Genomic DNA, 21,543 nt, shown 5'->3' with positions numbered 1-21,543 from the left:
CTTCTCTGCCCACCTTGAGAAGCAGCAGTAGCTGCAGCTGTAGGCTCTCCTGTTTTTTCCTTACAGTGTTTGTTGCTGCATACTCTCTCACTGAATTGTTGAATTGTGAGACCCTGTGAGGGTCGGGACCCTGTGATGCTCGCCGGGAAGCGGTTGTTGCAAGGGGATCATGGGATTATTGAATGGGTTTTGATCTGGATTTTGGTGTTGGAAATCAAATTCCCAAATGTTTTCAGCCTTGGGTAAAGGAACATGTAATGGTGTTTTCTTAAAGCTGTAATGGAATCCTTTTGTGTGTTTAATTGCTTTAAGTTATTTTAGTAGAAATGTCAGGGTGCCGGAGGAACAAAAGCCGTGGGTCTGAGCCCAAGCAAGAAGAACCACTGAGCCTGTGCTGGGTGCTTCCTCTGCGTGGCCTCAGGGTCAGGGCCTGTCAGATGGGATGGCAGGCTGCGGTCCGGCCCCAAGGTCCAACCAAGGAAGCTCCTGGGGCTGTGACTGGGCTTGAGGCTGTGATTTCGGACTCCTCGCTGATACTTCAGAGGAGGCAAAAGAAAGTGCCTTGACAGCCTTGGAGAAGCCTGGAGCTAAAGGAGAGATCCTTGCTTTTTCCTTTTAAAATAATAAGCCAAACGCTCTCCCATGAAGGAGCCCAGAAAACCCCGTTCATGCCTTACCCACAGATGATTTGTTGAATGCTCATTAAGGGGAAAACAAAGAGGTGGTTTTGTTTATTTATTTAAAAGGAAAAATAAATGAGCTGTGACAAAACAATTTGAAACCAGGCCCCTCTGAGACCTGGGCTTTCACTTCCTTGATGGGAAGTAAAACAGAGAATTGAATCCCCCTCCAAATAAAAGTGAAGTTAATAATCAGACAGCTCGAGCCCTGGCCACATCCTGTCGGCCCCTCCCTCCCTGGGCTCTCTGTTTATAGCTGCCGAGTGCTTTCCCTTCAGAGCCCAAGCCGGCTTAACCCTTTCCTCCCCATCCAGGGAAGCCCAACCCTGCTCTGAGACTGGAGGTGGGCTCCTCACACCCCCTGGTGCTGGCCTAACCTCAGCAAACGGTGGCTCTACCCAGGCCTGCTGGCATGGGCCTGTGTCACCCACAGGGCAGCCAGCTTGGATTTGAGTGATACTCTCTGCTTGTCCTGCGCAAAGCCTGAAAGTGTAACATTTCCTCTCCACACCTCCAGGGGAAGACTAGGTCAACCCATTCCCATTCCAGACTCCATGCAGCTTCTATAGCCTGGTAGACCTCAGAAAGCTGCATTCTGACAGAGGCACAAATCTTTGGGGTTTCTGGTCTGTGCTGAGAGCAGCACTCTGTGCATGTCTCTGGACTACTTTGTGAAAACTTTCCACTGCCTTCAAATGCCTTCCATTGCAGTAGCATGTTGATTTCTTCCAGAACCCCACGGGGTCAATAGTAGCACATCCCACTGGGCAGAGGAGGGCCCCTTGCTAAATTAATTTTGAGTTTTCTACTGTTCTAAGCAACAACTCTGCCCTATAGGGCCATAGTTATCCTCATTTTACAGAGGAGGAAACAGGGGTTAAGTACTTTGCTGAACGTTACAGAGCTAATACATAGCAGAGCTAGGATTTGAACCCAGGCATTCTGGCCCCAGTGTGCCCTTAGTCTCTGCACTCAAGGTTTAGCAGCCGGAGATTCCTTTCTTCTCTGGAGCCAGGGGGCTTTCAGAAGCTTAGGATAATCTTATGAATGCATTGTAAGGTCCCAAAGCCCAAGAACCTTTTGAGAACATTCCTGAGCTTTGTCTTGGGCTGTCCGGCCTCCTTTCTTGTTTCCTCCTATGGAAGAATAGGGAGCAGGTGGAGCCAGTGCAGGGCTCTGTCCATTCTCTTCCAGGATCAGCAGCGTCAAGATGTGGCTGGATGTGAATCCTCCATCCCTTCATCTGGCTGGCAGAAGACTTAGAGCAAGAACCCAAATACTTTGTGTGGCTGCTCTGACAGTGGTCTGGATGACCTTCTGCTTAGGTTCCCTTGTCTCCTCCAGTCTTGTCACCTGAAGTCCCAAACACCGTCTTCCGGCTGAAGCTTGTCTGCAGGAAGCCACCCACCCAGTAGCCTGGGGCATGAACTGGCTGTACAGGCCACCTGCCTCTCCTGGGAGTTCTGTGTGCCATGGCTCCTTGATTTCTTCTTATAACTGTCTCTCTTGCTTGGCCACCTTTGCACAGCCATTTGGCAGGGCCTTTCCACCAGTGAAGGTATGTTGTGTTGCCCCTGGTGTATGGAGGCCTTCGGGCATCGCTTGCCTGAGACTTAGCTCCTTTTTGGGAGATGTTGCCAAGCCCAGGGTCTGCTGTCTGTCTAGAGCACCCTGAACCCCGTCTTTGGGACGGGTTGGTCTGCTGCAGGTCTGCTTTCTGGGGATGCATTTTGACATGCAAAGCCATGGACCAGAGTGGGCAGTGCCTTACTCTTCATTTTCCAGCTAATTCTTCAACTAGAGAGAGCTGTGGTAGCCCCATCCCAACTGCCCTGTTCTTCTCAGAGCCTGGGCAGCTCCTCTGGCTGGGGGGTACTGAGCCATGGCTTCTGTGACACTTGAAGGGGCTGACACCCAGCAGGGTACCTGACCCAAAGGGGTTTCAGAGGATGTGTGCCTTGATTTTTGTTTAATTTAAATGTTTAAGAAAAGCATTCAAATTCAAACAGAGTGTTCACAGTGGGGTGGCTCTACTGTGGGCCTCTCAGAGGCTTAACAGCCACCAAAAAACCACGTATTAGACCCACCCTGTTGCAGTTCTTACTGTGCTAGGCACTGGACATACTGATCTCATTCACCCTCACGCCCTGGGAAATGGGGAATGGGGGATGTGTAAGTATCCCCATTTTCCTGTTGTGAAAAGTGAGGTCAGAAAGGTTGAGTAGCTTGCGTACCCTGCTATGATGGCTTTCTGCTGAGGGGAAAAAAAAGTTCATTGTGCTTTAAAAATACATTGAAACCAATTTTAAAGTGATTTTTACTGAGCTTAAAAGCAGTGTCAAAATGGACATCAGTCCTTCTGCCTGCACTCTTCCAGCCCAAGAGGCCCAGAGGGGCAGGGCCCTACTCTTGGTCCCCACGTAAGTGTGGAGAGGGCTGTGTAGCTTGCCTTTCTGACCTCGGGTGGGGGTGTCCATCTGTTCTCCAGCCCTTTCCGACAGGTTTTTCCATAGCTTCATTTCTTGTCCAAGAACACGTGTCTACAGGAAGTACATATTGTATTGCAAGAGCTAGTAAGACAAGAATCATTGAGTTAAAACTTTTTTAGTTTTTCTGAACTTAAAACATTATAGAAAATGTCAAATATACACAGAAGGAGACAGAGTAATATGATGAACCCCATGTACCCACCCAGTCTCAGCATCACCAACTCATGGCCAAACCTGTTCATCAGTGCCACCATCCACCTCCCTACCTTCTGTACAATTCTGAAGTATATCCTATATATCACATCATATCATTTCATCTGTCAATAGTTCATTCCAGGCCAGGTGTGGTGGCTTATGCCTGTAATCCCAACACTGGGAGGCCGAGGTGGGCGGATCACTTGAGGTCAGGAGTTTGAGACCAGCCTGGCCAATATGGTGAAACCTTGTCTCTACTAAAAATACAAAAATTAGCCGGGTGTGGTGGCGTGTGCCTGTAGCCCCAGCTACTTGGGAGGCAGGTGAATTGTTTTAACCCGGGAGATGGAGGTTACAGTGAGCCGAGATTGTGCCACTTCACTCCAGCCTGGGCGACAGAGCAAGACTCTGTCTCAAAAAAAAAAAAAAAAATTCATTTTGTATCTCCCAATAATAGACTCTTGTTAAGCTTAGCCACATTATCATTATTCCACCTAAAAATTAATAATACCCCCTAAACATTACCAAGATTCTACTGGTGTTCAGCTTTCCCAAAACACTTTCAAATTCTTTGCTTTTCCACTTACTGAAAGAAAAAAAAATAAAAATCAGCCCCCAAATAAAAATTTCTCAGTATTTGGTCATCTCCTTACAATCCCGCTCACAAAAGGACAGATTTCTGAATCTGGGCAGAAACACCCAGTTATTAAGTCTGAGGTGATGATCACACTGAAATCTTCTGCTGCAGCTCCCTGTTCAGCCAGCACCTTCCACATATTGAGTGCTAGGTCAGTATGGGCTCCGTTTCACATAAGGATGAACACATGCAAGGGTGAGGATGCAGCCAGGTTGAGCTAATTAGGGGAGACTGGAGCGCAGCCCCCCACGTCCTCCCACCCACACAGCCGCCCTGGCTGCGAGTGCCTGTCCTTGGCTTTCCCGGCCAGTGCTCCACCCGCCAGCTGCCTGGGCCTCCTCTGGGACCCTCTCCTCTCTCTTGCTTGGGATACTTGACTATGCTCCAGTGGCTCTATGGAATCCCACTTTGTGGGGCCTCCAGGGCTCTTCTTGGTCTTGCCAATTGCTGTTTAACATACAACAAAAGTTGACTGGGTTCCTTTTTTTTTGAGGGGGAGCTCATATTCATCAAGAGTGTGCAAAGTGCTTTGATCATCTGTCCTCATAGAAACCCCAGGAGATGGGTATTGTTGTCATCGCTACTTCATAAAGGAGGAGAAGGAGGCAGGTGAGTCTTCTACTTGCCTAGGAGGGGGCAGTGCCAGACTCTGAATATGGTCAGCCTGAACATCGAGCTGGTGTGCTCCATGGCAATATATTGGTTCCCAGCTCTTAAGACTCCTTTAAAAAACTGCTAGGCAACTCGGCCCAAGACTGGGCACGTATTCTTTTGAGGACAAATCTCGACAAGCTGGGATCTGCTGTCACCTTGCACTTTTCCTGAAATTTCCACGTCTTTCAAAACAGATAGAGCATGACTTCTAAATATACACACACTTATTAGGAGATTAGTTCAGTTGAATAGAATACATTTTAGGTATTTCAGCCTATAATTTCCTGGTTTGTCTTTTTCCATGGTTAAAGAATAGTTTGAGTTATAGATTATATGACTGTGACAGGTTGAAGGTTAGGAGGGATGGCAAGAAGCTGAGTATGTAAGGCCACAACCTAGACATCCATCCTTCTGTACTTTTTTTGATAGAAAAAAAAAAATGTTACTTTTGGAATGTACAGAAGTATCAGGGTCAAGTACATAAGAATTTTTGGAGGGAGATGGGCTGGCATGAGTACCATTTTTCTTGTTCTAGCTAATCAGAGCTCAGGGTGTGGCTGAACTTTGGAGGAGCAGGATAAGGTGCTTGGTCAGCCACCTGTCTATGGGGATCCTGCCTCACCCACTGAGGACAGCCTGGGCATTGCACAGCTGGGCACTAAACCCAACACCCATGTGTTACTTTCTTTGCTTCTGGATTTTGCCTGGGTTTGCTTCAGCTTTCTCCCAACTCCTGCTCCCTTAGGGAAATGAAGAGTGGGCAGAGGTTTGATTAAGTAAGAAAACTGGAAAAACCCAAGCAGGCATGGAGAAGGGAAGCATTGACAGAATTGCAGAAGACAGAGAACAATTAGAAGGCTGAAAGAAGCCAAGCCGATAAAGGACTACCATCTTCCATAAGTTTTCATGGGGTTTATGGACAGAAGGCATTGAGGCACTGAACTTCAAGAAGCTGTTTGCCAACCAGAACAATGGTTGTGGCTATCTTTAGGCTCCCTTGGGAACACCTGGAAATTAATTTACATCATTTTAGTTATTAACAAAAGTTGCATTTGCTGGGATTTCTCTGGCTTTGCATAGAGGTGGGTATGCCAGTCTGCCATGGACCTCTGTTTTTCCAGGAATGGTGTGTCTGAGTTAGATGAGCCTGTATCCACAGAAAGGTGGCTGGGCCAGACCTCTCTCTAGAAGATGAAAAGCTGATCACACCACTCTACTCATACCTAATATTCTGCTGGCACAGGGCTCCTGCTCACATTCTCCAGTGAGCCAGCCATAGGGTACCATGATGGCAGCCACCCTACTCTGGGGTGAGTTGGACTGGTTTTTGGCCTTGTCCCGGGAAGACTAGCCCTTTCTCTGCAACAGACTAACAGCGGGGGTGAGGTGGGAAAATTGTAGGAAACACAGAAGCGAGAAGGAAAGCTTGCTTTTCCAGGACTGTCCTTGTTCAGTGTTAGGAAGAGTCTGAAATCCTCACACATACAAAAGCCCTAAGACTCACTTGTAGCCACCCAGAACACTACTGAGTGGATTTGGTTGGGGATCAGGGCAGTTGTTTTAAATTCACTGCTGCCTCTTTTTCTCTCCTGGGTCTTTTTTTTTTTTTTTAAATTTTCAGGTGTTGTTTGGTTTGACATTCTTCTCTCTTTTCAGAATAGTTATAACTGGCCCCCACTTCTTTATCATTCTCAGCTCCCTTCCCCACCTCACTCTGCCTTCTTAGCATAATTTTGCTTTTCTTTTGGCCTGCCTTGTTTTACATCTGGATTCCTGGATGATTTATTTTGTCTGTTTCTTGAATTCTCATCTTCTCCCATTTCTTAGAGGTTTTTGGGATTTTTTTTCCCCCTTTCAGCTTCAGTTCTTTTCCCCAAAGCTTTCCTTGGGTCACACGGCTTTTATTCTTGTTCATCTGTTTAAGCAGAGCTGGCAAGGAGGAGGCCACAGCCGGCAGGCAGAGCCACAGCAGCAGAAGAGGTCTTGGGAGCCTGAAGATTCTCCTCCCAGCCCTGGTGTCCTTCTGGGGAGGGGGATGGGGACAGTGCTGCTCTCCCTGTTAGGGCTGATGTTGTCTGCCAGGCCTGGGCTGAGGGTTAGGGCAGATGGTGTCTCCTCCACAGTGTGTGGGCCTGGGACTCCATGGCTCAGGGAGGCAAAGGAATCCATCCTTCGGGCTGTGGGTTGGAGGATTAACCAGGTTAGACCATGAAAGACTGGAGCTCCATGGAGTTGCACCCACTGGGAATGTATTCCTTGCAAAACTCAGTGCTGTGTTTGAAGAACTTGCAGCATAGGGACTGACTCTTGGGACCTGAGTCTGGGTTTCCTTCAATTCTGACTCAGTGACTGAAGTTGACCTGGGCATCCAGAGGTGTCTGCTGGGGAGACAGAGGCAGTTTTCCAGTGGAAAGTCCTTTCTTCCCACTGTCCCCGCCCTTGGCCAGTGGGCATTTTGAGGGTGCAGGGGGAATGCTAGAAGAGGCTGGTAATTGTGGGGTGTATTAAAGACTCTTGGCTGCTGGGCAAACCCCACCTGTGGGAGGCTCTGAGGGTCAGCCCTGGTACTGATGAGGTGGGTGGCACTTCTTGGTGGGCATAGTGGCAGAGAAATCCTAGAAGTTGCAACCACACCCCTCCCTGTCTGGAGTGGTGGGGTGGGGTGGGAGCATCCTGGGCCCTGCTCCCCAGCTGTCTGAGGCAAATCGACTGGAGTCCATCTGGCTGTCCCCACTGGTCTAGGCATGCTTCCCATCCTGGGGCGTCAGTCCTCAGCGGGTGCGGCTGAGGGGCTGGTGGATCAGCTCTGCCTGGGCACACCCGGAGCTGAGCAGCATCCTGGGGTGAGGGGACTCAAGAGCTCCTGGTAGACACCCACTGGACTGCCTTATCTTTTCTAGGCCCTGTGCTGATGGTGGCCACCTGCTTCTCTGGCAAGTGTGGTTGAGGGCCGTTTCCATAGGCACACCTTGCTCTCTTTCTGGGTCCCATCTGTTCTTCATCATCATCTTCATCAATGCACAATGTTCCCTGTCACTTCAGGGAAGTGCTGTTGCTTATATAAAGGCTTGAGACAACTCTTTGCTTACATTTTATATTTTGTTTATGTTTTCTAAGCCTTCAGTTCTGGAGTCCAACTCTCAGGGTCCGGCATCCTTTAAGACTCGAAAAGCATAAACTTCAGGAGGCCAAAGGCCCTTACTCCTAGGCCCTGTGGACTTGGTCTCTGATTCCAGGCAGTGCCTCCTGGTCTATGTAGAGGGCTATAATCAACAGGAGGAATGACTAGGGGATGGGTGATGAATGTTCTTCCAAGTTTCTCCCCTTGACTCTGGCAGGAGAGCTGGGGGCAAAGACCCAGCCTCTTTGACACAGAAATTCAGGTGAGGATTAGGATTCCAGCAGCCTCCTGCTCCTTCCCGCCCAGGCCGCCTCACTCCTAGTTGGGCCCCAAGTGCAGCCTCCTTAAATCTGTCCATGTCTGTGCCTCCTCATTCCTGCCATCTCGCGCTGCCTTCCCTCTTCCCACGCACTAGCACCACGCTGTATAAATATTTACACCCCCGGGCTGGCAGGAATCTTTCTCCAGCTGCTTCCCTGGTCTCTGGGAGAGCTTGTTTCCTCACCCAGCAGCTGCAGCAGATCTGGTTGCCTTTGGTCAGACAAGAGCAGGCCCTGGTTTGGGGGCCCACAGTACCCCAGAGTGGAGGGTGCAGTTGGTGGGAGAAACTTAGCACTAAAGAAGTCACAGGGCTGTGGCAAAGACCCGTCCTCTCTCTCTCCCCCACCGGCTGTCCACATGGCGACTCTCCAAGAGCTGTCTGATCCCTGCTCTGGCTGGGGAGGTTCCTGTTTCTCAAAAGAAAGCTCCTCAGGGCAAAGTTGGCCATACAGGGACTTGCTAGGGAGTCGTGGAGGATAATTCCAAAGCAAACTCGCTGATGCTAGGACAAAATAGTACCTTGGTTTACCTGTGAACACTTTACTGTTTACTAGTAAGTGTGAATCCCTTGATTTGCCCTGAAGACCCCACAGTTTAGAGCAAGACCCCCCTGGATTATCTGCAAGTCAGGCCTCTCACCAGCATCTGCCCCAGGCCACCCTCCCTCCCACCAGTCCCTGCCAGTCTTTCCGCCTCAAGGGTAGAGAGAGGAGAGGACAGACGCTCCTTCTCCCACCTTCCTTGGTGACCCAGCCAAGGAAGCAAACTGGCACTTGGGTTCCCATGGGCTGGGCACCATGCACAGTACTTCCCCATGTTCTCATGTAGTTATTCAAGTCTCGGGCACAGCAGGTATCTTAGCTTCCTCATGCATGTCTCCTCTTTCTGCCAGCAAACAGCAGCAGCCATGTAGCAGCAAGCCCCCAGATACAGAGCCCAGACTTTCTCTAGTCCTGAGTTCAGCCGGGAACCTCTTGAGAGCCAGCCAAGGACTGGACATCAATCTCAGCTGCTCGCAGTAGGTGCAGGTCACCTTCTGCCACCTCCTGCTCCTGTGCCTCAATTTCCCTTACATCTGTGGGAGGTCATTAACCTGTGCTTCATAAAGTATTTCAAATTTAGCAAAAAACAAGTTTGAAAAAAGCAACGTCATTTCTTTTTTCTTTCTTTTTTTTTTTTTTGATGGAGTCTTATTCTGTTGCCCAGGCTGGAGTGCAGTGGCACTATCTCGGCTCACTGCAACCTCCGCCTCCCGGGTTTAAGCAGTTCTCTGCCTCAGCCTCCCAGGTAGCTGGGATTACAGGTGCCTGCCACCACACCTGGCTAATTTTTTGTATTTTTAGTAGAGACAGGGTTTCACCGTCTTGACCAGGCTGGTCTTAAACTCCTGACCTCATGATTCACCTGCCTGAGCCTCCCACAGTGCTAACATTACAGGCGTGAGCCACCGTGCCAGGCCAAAAAAGCAACATCATTTCAAATCCTTTTTCTAGTTATAGGGATTGGGGTGGCAGAAGAGATTGTCTAGGTATCAGGGACTAAGGAGAATGTGTGTTCAGTGCTTTGGGGAAGCTGGGGAGGAGGTAAACAGGGTTTAAAAGGCCTGGATTTTATATCCAACAACCCCTAAAATTCAAGTAATAGAGCCATTGGAGGTGTGTGTGTGGGATTGGGTAGGGGTTCTCATAGGGGCCAGGGACAAAGACCCCAGTTTCCCTGCACTCTCACTTGTGCGGGAAAGAAAGCAAACAGATCTCTCTCTCTCTCTCAGTGGGTAACGTACATGGAGAAAGGCAGGAAACTGCAATTCGAAAGCCGTGCATTTGTGAGATATTCCTGCTGCCTGCCTGTCTCTCCAGCCCCCCAAAGTAAAACAAAACCCAAATAAAAGCCTGACCCGGCAGATATTAATGCTACAGAGCCAGGGTTGGTGTGCAGGCAGCCACCCCTTCTTCCCCCTTCTGTTTCTATAAGTGGCTGAAATAAATTTAGCGAAACAACCCCACCCGTCTGAGGGCCTAAGATTTTAGAGCAGTGGGATTCTCTATCCTGAAAACCCGTTTTTCAGAGCTGAGAGCTTTTTGTTTAAATTCCTTTTGGGAATGGAATGCTCTCGATCTAAAATAATTATTATACTGCAGTCATCTATTCCTCATAGATAAATGCTTTGACACAGTATAGCTTGCTGAAAAGCTGATCTACAAATGCTCTGCAGCTTGAGATTGTCAACTCTATGGGGACGATGCCTAGTTGGATCTGTTGGGGTATTTATTGTAAGATTATTCTTCTAATGTTTGTACATATTCAGCCAAGTCTCTCTGTTGTCTGTCATAGAGGACACTGATTGCGGTTGGCTAAGTTAGCGAAGTAGAGAAGTACTAAATCTTCATTTTTTTTTCCATGAATATTTATTGAGGGCCTACTATCTGTTAGGCACTAAGCCAGGCACTGGGAGTTCAGTTGAGAGCAGAGAGAGCCTGCTTTGATGGAGCATACATCCTAGTGGGAAGGGAATGTTAAAAAGTTAAATGACTACAAAAAACTGGCAACTAATGTTGTATTTTAAAATGAAAATGAAAGACTGAATGCTTTCCCCCTAAAATCAGGAACAAGGTCAGGGCATCTACTCTTACCATGCCTATTCAACACTGTATTGCAAATCCTGGATAGAGCAATAAGGCAAGAAAATGAAATATAATTCATATGTTAGGGAAGGAACAAATTAAGTTATTCCTATTTATAGACAATATGTGCTTGTCTACATTAAAAATAAAAACAGGCCTGGTACAGGGGATCATGTCTGTAATCTCATCACTTTGGGATGCCCAGGCAGGAGGATTACTTGAGGACAAAAGTTAGAGACCAGCCTGGGAAACATAGTGAGATCCTATCTCTACAAAAAATTAAAAATACTAGCTGGAATGGTGGCATGTACCTATAGTTCCAGCTACTTGGGAGGCTGAGGTGGGAGGACTGCTTGAGCTCAGGAATTTGAGGCTGCAGTGAACTATGATTGCACCACAGCACTCCAGCCTGGGCAACAAGGTGAGACTCTATCTCAAAACAAAAACAAAACAAAAATAATAAAAACACCCCAAGTAATCTATCAAAAAAATCTCCTTACAATTAAAGTGATTTTGTGAGATCACAGGAGACAAGGTCAATACACAAAAATCAACTGAATTTCTGTAAACTAATAAACAAGTGGAGACCAAGATTTCAAAAGGCCAGGTGTGGTGGCTCATGCCTGTAATCCCAGACTTTGGGAGGCTGAGGTGGGGAGGTCAACTGAGGTTGGGAGTTCAAGACCAGCCTGACCAACATCAAGAAACCCTGTCTCTACTAAAAATACAAAATTAGCTGGGTGTGGTGGCGCATGCCTGTAATCCCAGCTACTTGGGAGGCTGAGGCAGGAGAATCGCTTGAACCCAGTGGGGTGGAGGTTGCGGTGAGCCGAGATCACACCCTTGAACTCCAGACTGGGCAACAAGAGCAAAACTCCAACTCAAAAAAAAAAAAAATTATGATAGTTCTAAAAAATAGGAAATATTAGGTATAAATCTAATGAAACATATATAGAATCCCTGTGCTAAAAACTATAAAACAGCTGGGCATGGTAGCACATGCCTGTGGTCCCAGCTACTTGGGAGGCTGAGGCAGAAGTATCACTTAGGCCCAGGAGTTTGAGGCTAGCCTGGACAACATAGCAAGACCCCATTTCAAAAAAAGATTAAAACCATAAAACACTGAAGAAATCAAATAAGTCCTAACTAGACATACTATGTGCATGAATTAGAAGACTCAACATAGTAATTCTCCCTGTAGTGATTTAATGCATTTCCAATAAAAATCTCAGTAGGGTTTTTTTTCCTAGATATAGACAAGCTGATTCTGAAGTTTTTATGAACAGGCAAAGGAACTAGAATAGCTAAAACAATTTCAAAATATAAGAAAAAAGTTGGAGGAATTACACCTTCTTAAGACTTAGTAAAAAGCTACAATAATTGATCGTGTAGTATTGGTGAAGGGGTGGACACAGATCAGTGGAACAAAATAAACAGACCTTACAAATACGGCCATCAAATTTTTGGAAAGGTGTAAAGGCAACTCAATGGTAAAATGACAGTCTTTTCAACAAATAATGTTGCGAGTGAAAATCCACAGGCAAAAAAAGAACCTCAAGCTAAATTTCACATCTTTATATAAAAACTAACTCTAAATGGATTACAGATCTGAAGTAACTACTTTTAGGGCAGGATTCTAGGAACATGGCAGAGTAGGAAGCACCAGGAATGTTTCCCCTCTTAAGAAAACAATTGCACTGGCAGAATCTGTCTGATACAACTATTTTGGAACTCTGGAGTCTATTGAAGGCTTGAAAATTCCAGGGGGAGGCTTGAACAGTAATTTGTGTTTAATTTTGGTCAATATCAGCTCTTAGAACAGTAGCAGCTACCCATCCCCCACGTCCAACCCTATGGCAGACAGCTGTGCATATGTTCCTGGAGTAGCCTGCACACAGCTTACAGGAGCCAGGGTGGGCCAAAAGGACCCTGTCCTCCAAATATCAGGGTTTTATGCTCTGATTACTGCTTCTGATAACAGAGATGTAGACAATGATGCAGGTGACCATTGTTGTTGCACCTTCTTCTATCATTTTTTATTTTTATTTTTATTTTTGAGATGGAGTCTTGCTCTGTCGCCCAGCCTGGAGTGCAGTGGCGTGATCTTGGCTCACTGCAACCTCTGTCTCCTGGGTTCCAGCAATTCTCCTGCTTCTGCCTCCTGGATAGTTGGGATTACAGGCCCCCGCCACCATGCCCAGGTAAGTTTTGTATTTTTAGTAGAGACGGGGTTTCACCATGTTAGCCAAGGTGGTCTCAAACTCCTGACCTCAGGTGATGCACCCGCCTTGGCCTCCCAAAGTGCTGGGATTACAGGCATGAGCCACCACACCTGGCCAACACCTTCTCCCATTGTTGCAAGCTCCTCCCCCTCTGCTGAACTAACTTATAGGGGATTTAAAGGGATGAAGGCCCCCTTTTAAAAAAAATCAACTCTTCATTTCTCTCTTTTTCCCCTTTTTGGAGCCAGAAATTAAAGACTAGGACATTCAAAAACAATTACATACATGGGCAAATTTGAAAATGAATGCCCATGCATGATCAGAGAAAGGCACAGGCTCAGAATAGATCTCAGAAGACCTCACATTTATACCTCAGGCTGATCCTTGGCACAGAGAGCCTACAACAATAATTTAAAAGAAAAATTTACCAGACCCAGCAAACCTTGATGAAGGGGAAGAATCTGATTTCTAGAATTACCACATTATTAGATTGAAATGTTCAGTTTTCAACAACAACAAAAATCACAAGACATACAAGAAACACGAAAGCACGGTCCATCCAAAAAATAAATCAACAGAAACTGTTCCTGAAAAATAACTGATGGCAGATCTACTAGATAAAGACTTTAAAACAACTGTCTTAAAGATGCCCAAAGAACTAAATAAAGATATGGAGATAGTCAAGAAAGAGATGTATGAACAAAATGGGAATAACAATAAAGAGATAGTAAGCCTAAAGTAAAAGTAAAAAGAAATTCTGGAGCTGAAAAGTACAATAACTAAAATGAAAAATTCACTTTAGGATTCAAAGACAGTTTTGAGGAAGCAGGAAAAAGAATCAGCACATTTGAAGACAGGACACTGGAAGTAATCAAGTCTAGGGAACAGAAAGGAAAAAGATCGAGGAAAGCGAATAGAGCCTAAAGGACCTGTGGAACACCATTATACACATAGTAGGAGTCCCAGAAGAATAAGAGAGAGAAAAGGGGAAAGAATATCTGAAACTTGGCTAAAAACTTCTGAAATTTGATGAAAGACATGAATATGAACATCCAAGAAGTTCAATGAACTCCAAGTAAAATAAAGAAACCCACACCAGGATACATTATAATCAGAGTCTCAAAAGTCAAAGACAAAAAGAGAATCTTGAAGCAGCAACAAAGAAGTGACTCACATAAAATACATTTTTTTAAAAATTAAAGACATAGGGTCTTCCTTTGTTGCCCAAGCTGATCTTGAACTCCAGATCTCAAGCAATCCTCCTGCCTTGGCCTCCCAAAGTGCTCGGATTTCAGGTGTGAAATCCCACTGCATCCCACTACAAGGGATCCTTAATGAGATTATTAGCAGATTTCTCATCAGAAATTTTGGAGACCAGAGGCAGTGGGACAACATATTTAAAATGTTAAAAGGAAAAAAAAAAATCAAACAAGAATACTATATCCGGAAAAACTGTCCTTCAAAAGTGATGGAGAAAGTAAGACATTCCTAAATAAACAAAAGCTGAGGGAATTCACTACCACTAGACTTGTCCTGTAAGAAATGCTCCAAGGGTGTCCTGCAAAGTAAAATAAAGAACAGTAGACAGTAACTTGAAACCGTATGAGGAAATAAAGATCTCAATAAAGGCAATTATAAGAGCTAGTATTATTGAAACAACAGTTTGTAAGTTTACTTTGTGACAAAATTTAAGAGACTGCTTTAAAAAACAATTATTAGTCTAAAAGCTAAAATTATTATAACTTTAGATTGTAATGCCACATTTGTTTTCTACATAATTTAAAAGACTAACACATTTAAAATAATTATTAGTTTCTATATTGGGGCACAAAATGTATAAAGACGTAATTATGTGACATAAATAATCAAAAGGGATGCAGATGCAGCTGTAAAGGAGCAGGATTTTTGTATGTTTTTGAAGTTAAGCTGTTATAAATTCAAATTTGAGTGTTTTAACTTTAGGATGTTAAATGTAATCCCCATGGTAACCACAAAGAAAATACAATAGTCCCCCCTTACCTGTGGTTTCACTTTCTGTAGTTTCAGTTATCCACAATCAACCACAGTCTGGAAATATTAAATGGAAAATTCCAGAAATAAACAATAAGTTTTAAATTGTATGCCATTCTGAGTAATATGATGAAATCTCGTGCTATCCTGCTCCATCCTGCCTGGGACATGAATCATCTCTTTGTCCAGTGTATCCACACCATATCTGCTACCTGTCCATCAGTCACTTGGTAGCCATCTTGGTTATCTATTGACTGCTGTGGTATCACAGCACCTGTGTTCAAGGAATCTTTATTTTACTTAATAATGACCCCAAAATGCAAGAGTAGTGATGCTGGCAATTTGGAGAGGTCAGATAAAAGGCAATTTGGAGAGAACAAAGCAGTAAACTGCTTCAAGTGAAAAGGTGAAAATTCTCAACAAGGAAGAAGAATCATATGCTTATATTGCTAAGATCTATAGTAAGAATGAAAATTCTATCCATGAAATTCTGAAGGAAAAAAAATTGTCATAGTATATGCAGGGTTCAGTACTATCCCTGGTTTCCAGCATCTACTGGGGGTCTTGGAACATATCCTGTATGGATAAAGGAAGGACTACTGTAGTTGTAGTATAAAAGAAAATGTACCAAAGAAAATGAGAAAGGAATTTAAATGTTTCACTATGGAAAATCAACTAACACAAAATAAGATAGTAGTGCAGAAAAATGAGGAACAATACAACTCTAAGGCATCTAGAAAACAACAGAATGACAGAACTAAGTCCCTTCTCATCAGTAATCACTTCAAATGTTAATTAAATGCCCCAATCAAAAGACAGTGATTGGCAGAATGGATAAACAGAAAATCTGATCCAACTATATGTTGTCTACAAAAGACTGACTTTAGATTTAAAGACACAAACAGATTGAAAGTAAAAGGGCAGAAGAAGATGTTTCATGCAAACAGTAACCAAAAGAGAGCAGGAATGGCTCTACTAATATTATATAAAATAGACTTTAAATCTAAAAAGGTTACAAGACATAAGGACATTATACATTAATAAAAAGCTCAATATAGCAAGAAGATAGAACAGTTATATACATTTATGCATCTAACAACAGACCATGAAAATATATAACACTTTCAGAAGAAAACAAAAAATCTTCATGACTTGTGGTTAGACAAAGATTTCTTAGCTGTGACACCAAAAGCCTGATCCACAAAAGGTAAAACTGATAAATTAGACTTCATTAAAATGAAAAACTTTTGCTCTGTGAAAGATCCTTTGCTTGGGAGAGTTAAAAGATAAGGCACAGACATGAGAAGATATTTGCACGTCACATAAGCAACAAAGGAACTTTATATATCCAGAATATGTAAAGAACTCTCAAAACTCAACAGTAAGAAAATGACCAATGAAATGACCCAACTAAAAAATAGGCAAAAGGTTTGAATAGACGCTTCACCAAAAAGTATATACAGATGGAAAATAAGCATATGAAAAGATGTTCAACATCATTAGCCATTAGAGGAATGCAAACTAAAACCACAATGCGATACCACCACATATCTATTAGAATGCCTAAAACAAAAAATAGTAATACCGTTAAGTGCTGGTGAGGATGTGGACTGGAAACTCTCATATGTTGTTGTTGGAAATGCAAAATAGTATAGCCACTTTGGAAAATGATTTGGCAGTTTTGTATTAATTTCAACATATAGTTACCATGTGACCCAGAAATGTCACTCCTAGTTACTTACCCTAGAGAAATAAGAACTTGGCCAGGTGCGGTGGCTCACGCCTGTAATCCCAGCACTTTGGGAGGCCAAGGCAGGTGGATCCCGAGGTTGGCAGATCCCGAGGTCAGGAGATCGAGACCATCCTGGCTAACATGGTGAAACCCCACGTCTACTAAAAATACAAAAACAAAATTAGCTGGGCGTGGTGACGGGCACCTGTAGTCCAAGATACTCGGGAGGGTGAGGCAGGAGAATGGTGTGAACCCAGGAGGCAGAGCTTGCAGTGAGCCAAGATTGCGCCACTGCACTCCAGCCTGGGTGACAGAGCGGGACTCAAAAAGAGAAAAAAAAAAAAAAGAAATAAGAACTTGTGTTCACACAAAAACCTGTACATCAGAGTTTATTGAAACTTTATTCATAGTGGCCCAAAGCTGGAAATAATCCAATGTCCTTCAACAGGAAAATGGATAAACTATTGTATAAGCGCACAGTGAAGTACTGTTTATCAATAAAAAGGAATGATCTATTGATACATGCAACAACATGGTTAAATATCAAAGGCATATGCTGCATGAAACCAAACATGCAGCATATGATTCCATTTGTATGACATTCTGGGAAGACAAAACTGCGATGACAGAGAACATCAGTGGGGTTGCCAGGGATTAGAGATGGAGAAAGTTTGAACGCAAAGGGATAGTATGAGGGAGTTTTTGAGGGGTGATGGAACTGTTGTGTTTCCTGATTGTGGTGGTGGTTACATGAATCAATTCATAAGTTAAAATTCATAGAACTGTATGCCAAATAAAGATCAATTTTACTGTATGTTAAATTGAAAAGTAAAAAAAAGTTACAGGAATAAATGTATACTCACAAACTGAAATAACTACTTTGAAGGAAATGAACATTCCATGAGAGCCTAAGAGAGAGGAAGGACACTGTTATGTGATGAAGGAAAGCATCAGGAATGTTTTCCCTGAGGAAGTGAGGCTTGAGTTGGGTTCTAAAGAATGATTTAGAATTTACTGGGGCTAAAGGAAGGTTGATTCTCACAGAAGGATTTGCATGTGCAAAGGCCCCAGAGTAGGAGGAAGATGGCTCATTTTCATCTAAAAAGGACTAGAGCACAGGGAGTTCCCTGGAGGGTGGGAGAAGTGGTGATGGGGAGTGAAAAAAATCTAACCTGTAGTAAGAGTCATTATGCCTGACTGCTCTAGGTGGGGCCTAGGTTAGGGCGGGTGGAGAGGTGTAGCTGTGGGCTGGCCTTATAACTTCACTGACAGTTGGAACATCTTGCAGAGACCTGGGCAATTAGACCCCCCAGGGCAATGCTGGACCTGGGACTGGATTCTCAGTAGTCCTTGCAGGAGGCGGCCTGCTCCCAAACCCAAAGATTCCAGACACCCTGCAGGGCCACATTTACGATAGACCCTAAAGTGCCCTCTCCTGAGGCCCCTGTCTTGTTCAGGAGAGTATTGACAGCTCAGTAATATACACTAAGCTTTCTGAGGGGCTTAAGGACTTTGAGAGATAAGACAGTCTGGCTTTTATAGACTCCCACAAGGCCCCAGTGATGTAGTTGTTTACAGAAATACTTGTGTTAATAATCAGGTATTTTTCAGATGTGGGCAACAAATCCCCATCACCCTACCCTGAACCACTTTACTGTCCCCCAGGCTCCAAGCCCAGGGCCCTCTCCCCATTTCCAGGCCTCAGGGCCTGCCTTATCCAGGGCTGGGGATGGAGGCTAGAGAGTGACACAGATCAACTTATAAGTTGTCAGTTGACCATTTAATGGAAGTCTACACCGAATAATCCTTTGCCAAGTGAATAGCCCCGGAATTTGTTTTGTGGTGTAATAAGGGTTGCCAAATGCCTTAGTTTACATACAACAGCCTGGCATATATTCAGTGAGGCACGACTCTAGGCACTTTATGGGCCAAATTTAGGCAGTTATCATGATTTCTATTTCAGAGATGAAGAAACTGAGGCCTTGGTCAGTGACTTGAAAAGTCACATAGCTAGAAAATGGCCAAGATTTGGATCCAGGACTGCCTAACTTCAATGTTCTGGCTCACTGATTCTCAAACATTAGTATTTGGGTCGTGAGATGGAAATTTACCAAAAATGCAGATTCTTGCTCCCATCTGGGCCGGGAAATCAGCATTCCAAACTTTAAACTAGGGGACTCCAGGGGTCTGTCTCTCTCCACCTGAAGAATTTGGGGGATGTTGCGAATGACCTGAAGCCTGAGAGGAAGTGCAACACTGCAGGGCTCTCAGGAGCGGGTACCCTGCTGACCCCTGTGACTAGGCCTAACCGTCTGGGTTCTGCGGCCCAGTGCTCTAGACTCTCACCTGCCCGGAGGTGCGCTTGGGGTCCAGATTGGCCGATGAATATGTATATCCGCAGCGCCTCCTTCACTCCGAAGACTTTCACTTTCCCCCTTGCACAAAACCGAACATCCCACCCCACCCCCACCTCCAAGCTAAAATACCTGGGCCGCCCCTCCCCACGAAGGGACGCCCTCCAGGCGAATGGGGAGGGCCCGGAAGTCGGGCCTGAGACAGGGGAGCCGGCCCACCGCCTCCCGGTCGGAAGCGGCAGTGCAGGTGAGGCCGCGGCCAGCCTGGGGACTGCGCGGGTAAGGAGCGGGAGGGCCGACTGCACCGCGAAGTTGGCGGGGGACGGCCGCGCACGCCTCGCCTCGGCCTTCCTGCCCCGTAGGGGCTGGCCGCCCTCCCGCCACCCCTGGGCACCTGCCGACCACGTCTGGGCGGGGGCGGGCCGGCTCCGGCCCTCGGGCCCTCACCCCACCCCGGCCAGCCGCGGCGGGGACGTCGGGTCAGCGAAGGGTTAAGGGACTTGCTCCCTCCTCTCGGCTCCCTCACCCTTGGAAAGTCCCCGAAATGACGTTTCAACCCGACAATTTAAAAAAGAGTTTAATTATAGAGACAGGCTCTGGGAGCTGGAACAAACTCTCGGTCGGCGGGGCCGGTAAACAACTCGGGAGCGAGCGGGCTAGGCCAGCCGCAGCCTTGCGGAGCCCGCGCCCCTAGGGAGAGGGGGAGGGGAGGGCCGCCGGGAGTTGGAAAAGCCGAGGAAATTCGAGGAATCAGCTTTCTTTGGAAAAACCCACTTTGTAGCCATTCTGGGGCGCCTGATGGTGCTCCTGGCGGGTCCTGCAGCCTTGTAGCGAAAGCGGCGCCGCCCGAAGCAGGGGCACAGCCGGTGCCCCGCGGGGACAGGCCCTGGGCCGGGAAGGGGCCCCGCCCGCTCCCAGTCCCCTTCCCCTTTGCTTTTTTCCAGCCCCTCCTCCGGTCCCCCAAGCTGAGCTTCGCGAACCCTCGGGAGTTAAAGACCCGCCGGCCCTTTCTTTTTGGGGGGTGGGGGAGCGGGAATGGGTGGAGGCCAGGGGAATAAAAAACCGAAATAGCTTCACATCAGAACTCAGACTAACCTTGTGGTTTCAACGCGCACCCTGCTCTGTCCTGAAATCTGGAACTCATTACCTCATCACCAAGAAACTGCACGAAATCTTCCCCCCCGCCCCAACACCCACTTCGGCTGGGAAAAGAACGAGCAAACATCCCTGTAAGAAAGAAACCTACACTTGAATGATTTAAATTAAGGTGGATGGAAGTTATTTCCCTTTCTGGCGCTTGCCAGATTTCAAGAAAAGCGGAAAAATGGGAGCAGGGGGAGGGAAGCAACAGGCGGCTGCAGGGCAGCAGCCGGGTTAAAGTGGGGGCCGTCCATTTCAGGCAGAGGAGACGAACGAAAGCCGACGCCGCTGGGATCACGTAGGTTCGTGGCTGCAGCAAACGTTGTGTTTCGCAAAGCTGAAAAACAACCGGTTTCTCAAACAGTTGTGATTTGGAAGGTTTCGCTGGGTTTGCCCAGATGTTGATGAATAAATAAGAAATGCATTAAAAAAAAAAAAAAGTGTGTGTTGGGGGTGGTGAGAGTGTGACTCGAGCGCTCTCTTCTGCCCGCCCCGTCCTTTCCAAAGAAACGTGCTCATGATGGGGTGACCTAATTACATCGCAATGGAACTCAATCTTAGCCACACCAGCACCGGGTTTCATAACAGACTCGGCGGCCTCGAGTGCTGGGAAGAAACGTGCGAGGGCCGAGGGGGCGGCGGGGCCCGCGTGGAAATCGGAAAAAAGCGCAGCCCTGCGACTTCCGCCCGGGTCATCACACCAGCAGTCGGGCCAAGGCGCAAGGGGCGGGTGGGGGACACGATAACTTTTTATTTGGGTGGGTGGCATCCAAACCTAACAGTATATATTTTATCATTTTCAAGGGAGTCATGCTCCATTGCGGGCCCTTCGGTTTCGTGGCTCCCATGCCCCCCACTCCACCTCCCGCCAAAACGGGGAAGCGTGACAAGCCATACGTTCCACTCCCGTGGGGGCGAGAGAGAAGTAACAAGTTTAAAGTGCCGCCTCCGTCCACCTCTTTACCTTCATTCTTACCAAAGTAACCTTTTTTCATTGTTCTAGAGTCTTGAGGTGTGTGGGGGGAGGATGGAGGAGGAGGGAGGGTTGTGGCGCCGCCTAGAATTCAGAGCGCGCGTGGAAAGTAGTGAGTTAGTTGCTCGGTGGGCTTTTTCTGGGAGGAAGGGGCATTCAGGAAGGATTAGGGTTTTCTTGACTAAAGTTTAAAGATTGGATGCGTGAAAAGAAACGCCACGCCTAGGCCTGGTAAAACAATCGGCCCTGGTTGTGGTCTTTTTTTGCGACGCCCCCCCCACCCGCCCACACCCGGAGAGCGCCGGCTGCAAAGCGAGCGCGAGTATCAACGCGTGCGGCGCGCTAAATTGTGCCGCGCTCGCCCCCGCCAGGCCGTGTCCTCCTGGGGGAA

The 21,543-nt window shown here is 46.4% G+C and overlaps 1 long non-coding RNA gene across 1 annotated transcript; it reads right to left on the bottom strand.

The window, feature by feature from the left end:
• Nucleotides 1–2,979: 2,979 nt before the first annotated feature.
• Nucleotides 2,980–20,216, bottom strand: LOC103229225 (uncharacterized). The gene is made up of 3 exons (XR_012090989.1): nt 20,135–20,216; nt 16,696–16,846; nt 2,980–3,250 (listed from the first exon to the last, which is right to left on the bottom strand). It is a non-coding gene; the product is annotated as an uncharacterized lncRNA (long non-coding RNA).
• Between the last annotated feature and the right edge of the window lie 1,327 nt (nt 20,217–21,543).

This window comes from Chlorocebus sabaeus, chromosome 24 (genome assembly GCF_047675955.1).
Source record: "Chlorocebus sabaeus isolate Y175 chromosome 24, mChlSab1.0.hap1, whole genome shotgun sequence".
Taxonomy (NCBI): domain Eukaryota; kingdom Metazoa; phylum Chordata; class Mammalia; order Primates; family Cercopithecidae; genus Chlorocebus; species Chlorocebus sabaeus.
The sequence above is the reverse complement of the archived record's forward strand: the minus strand, read 5'-3'. Positions and strand labels throughout refer to the sequence as shown.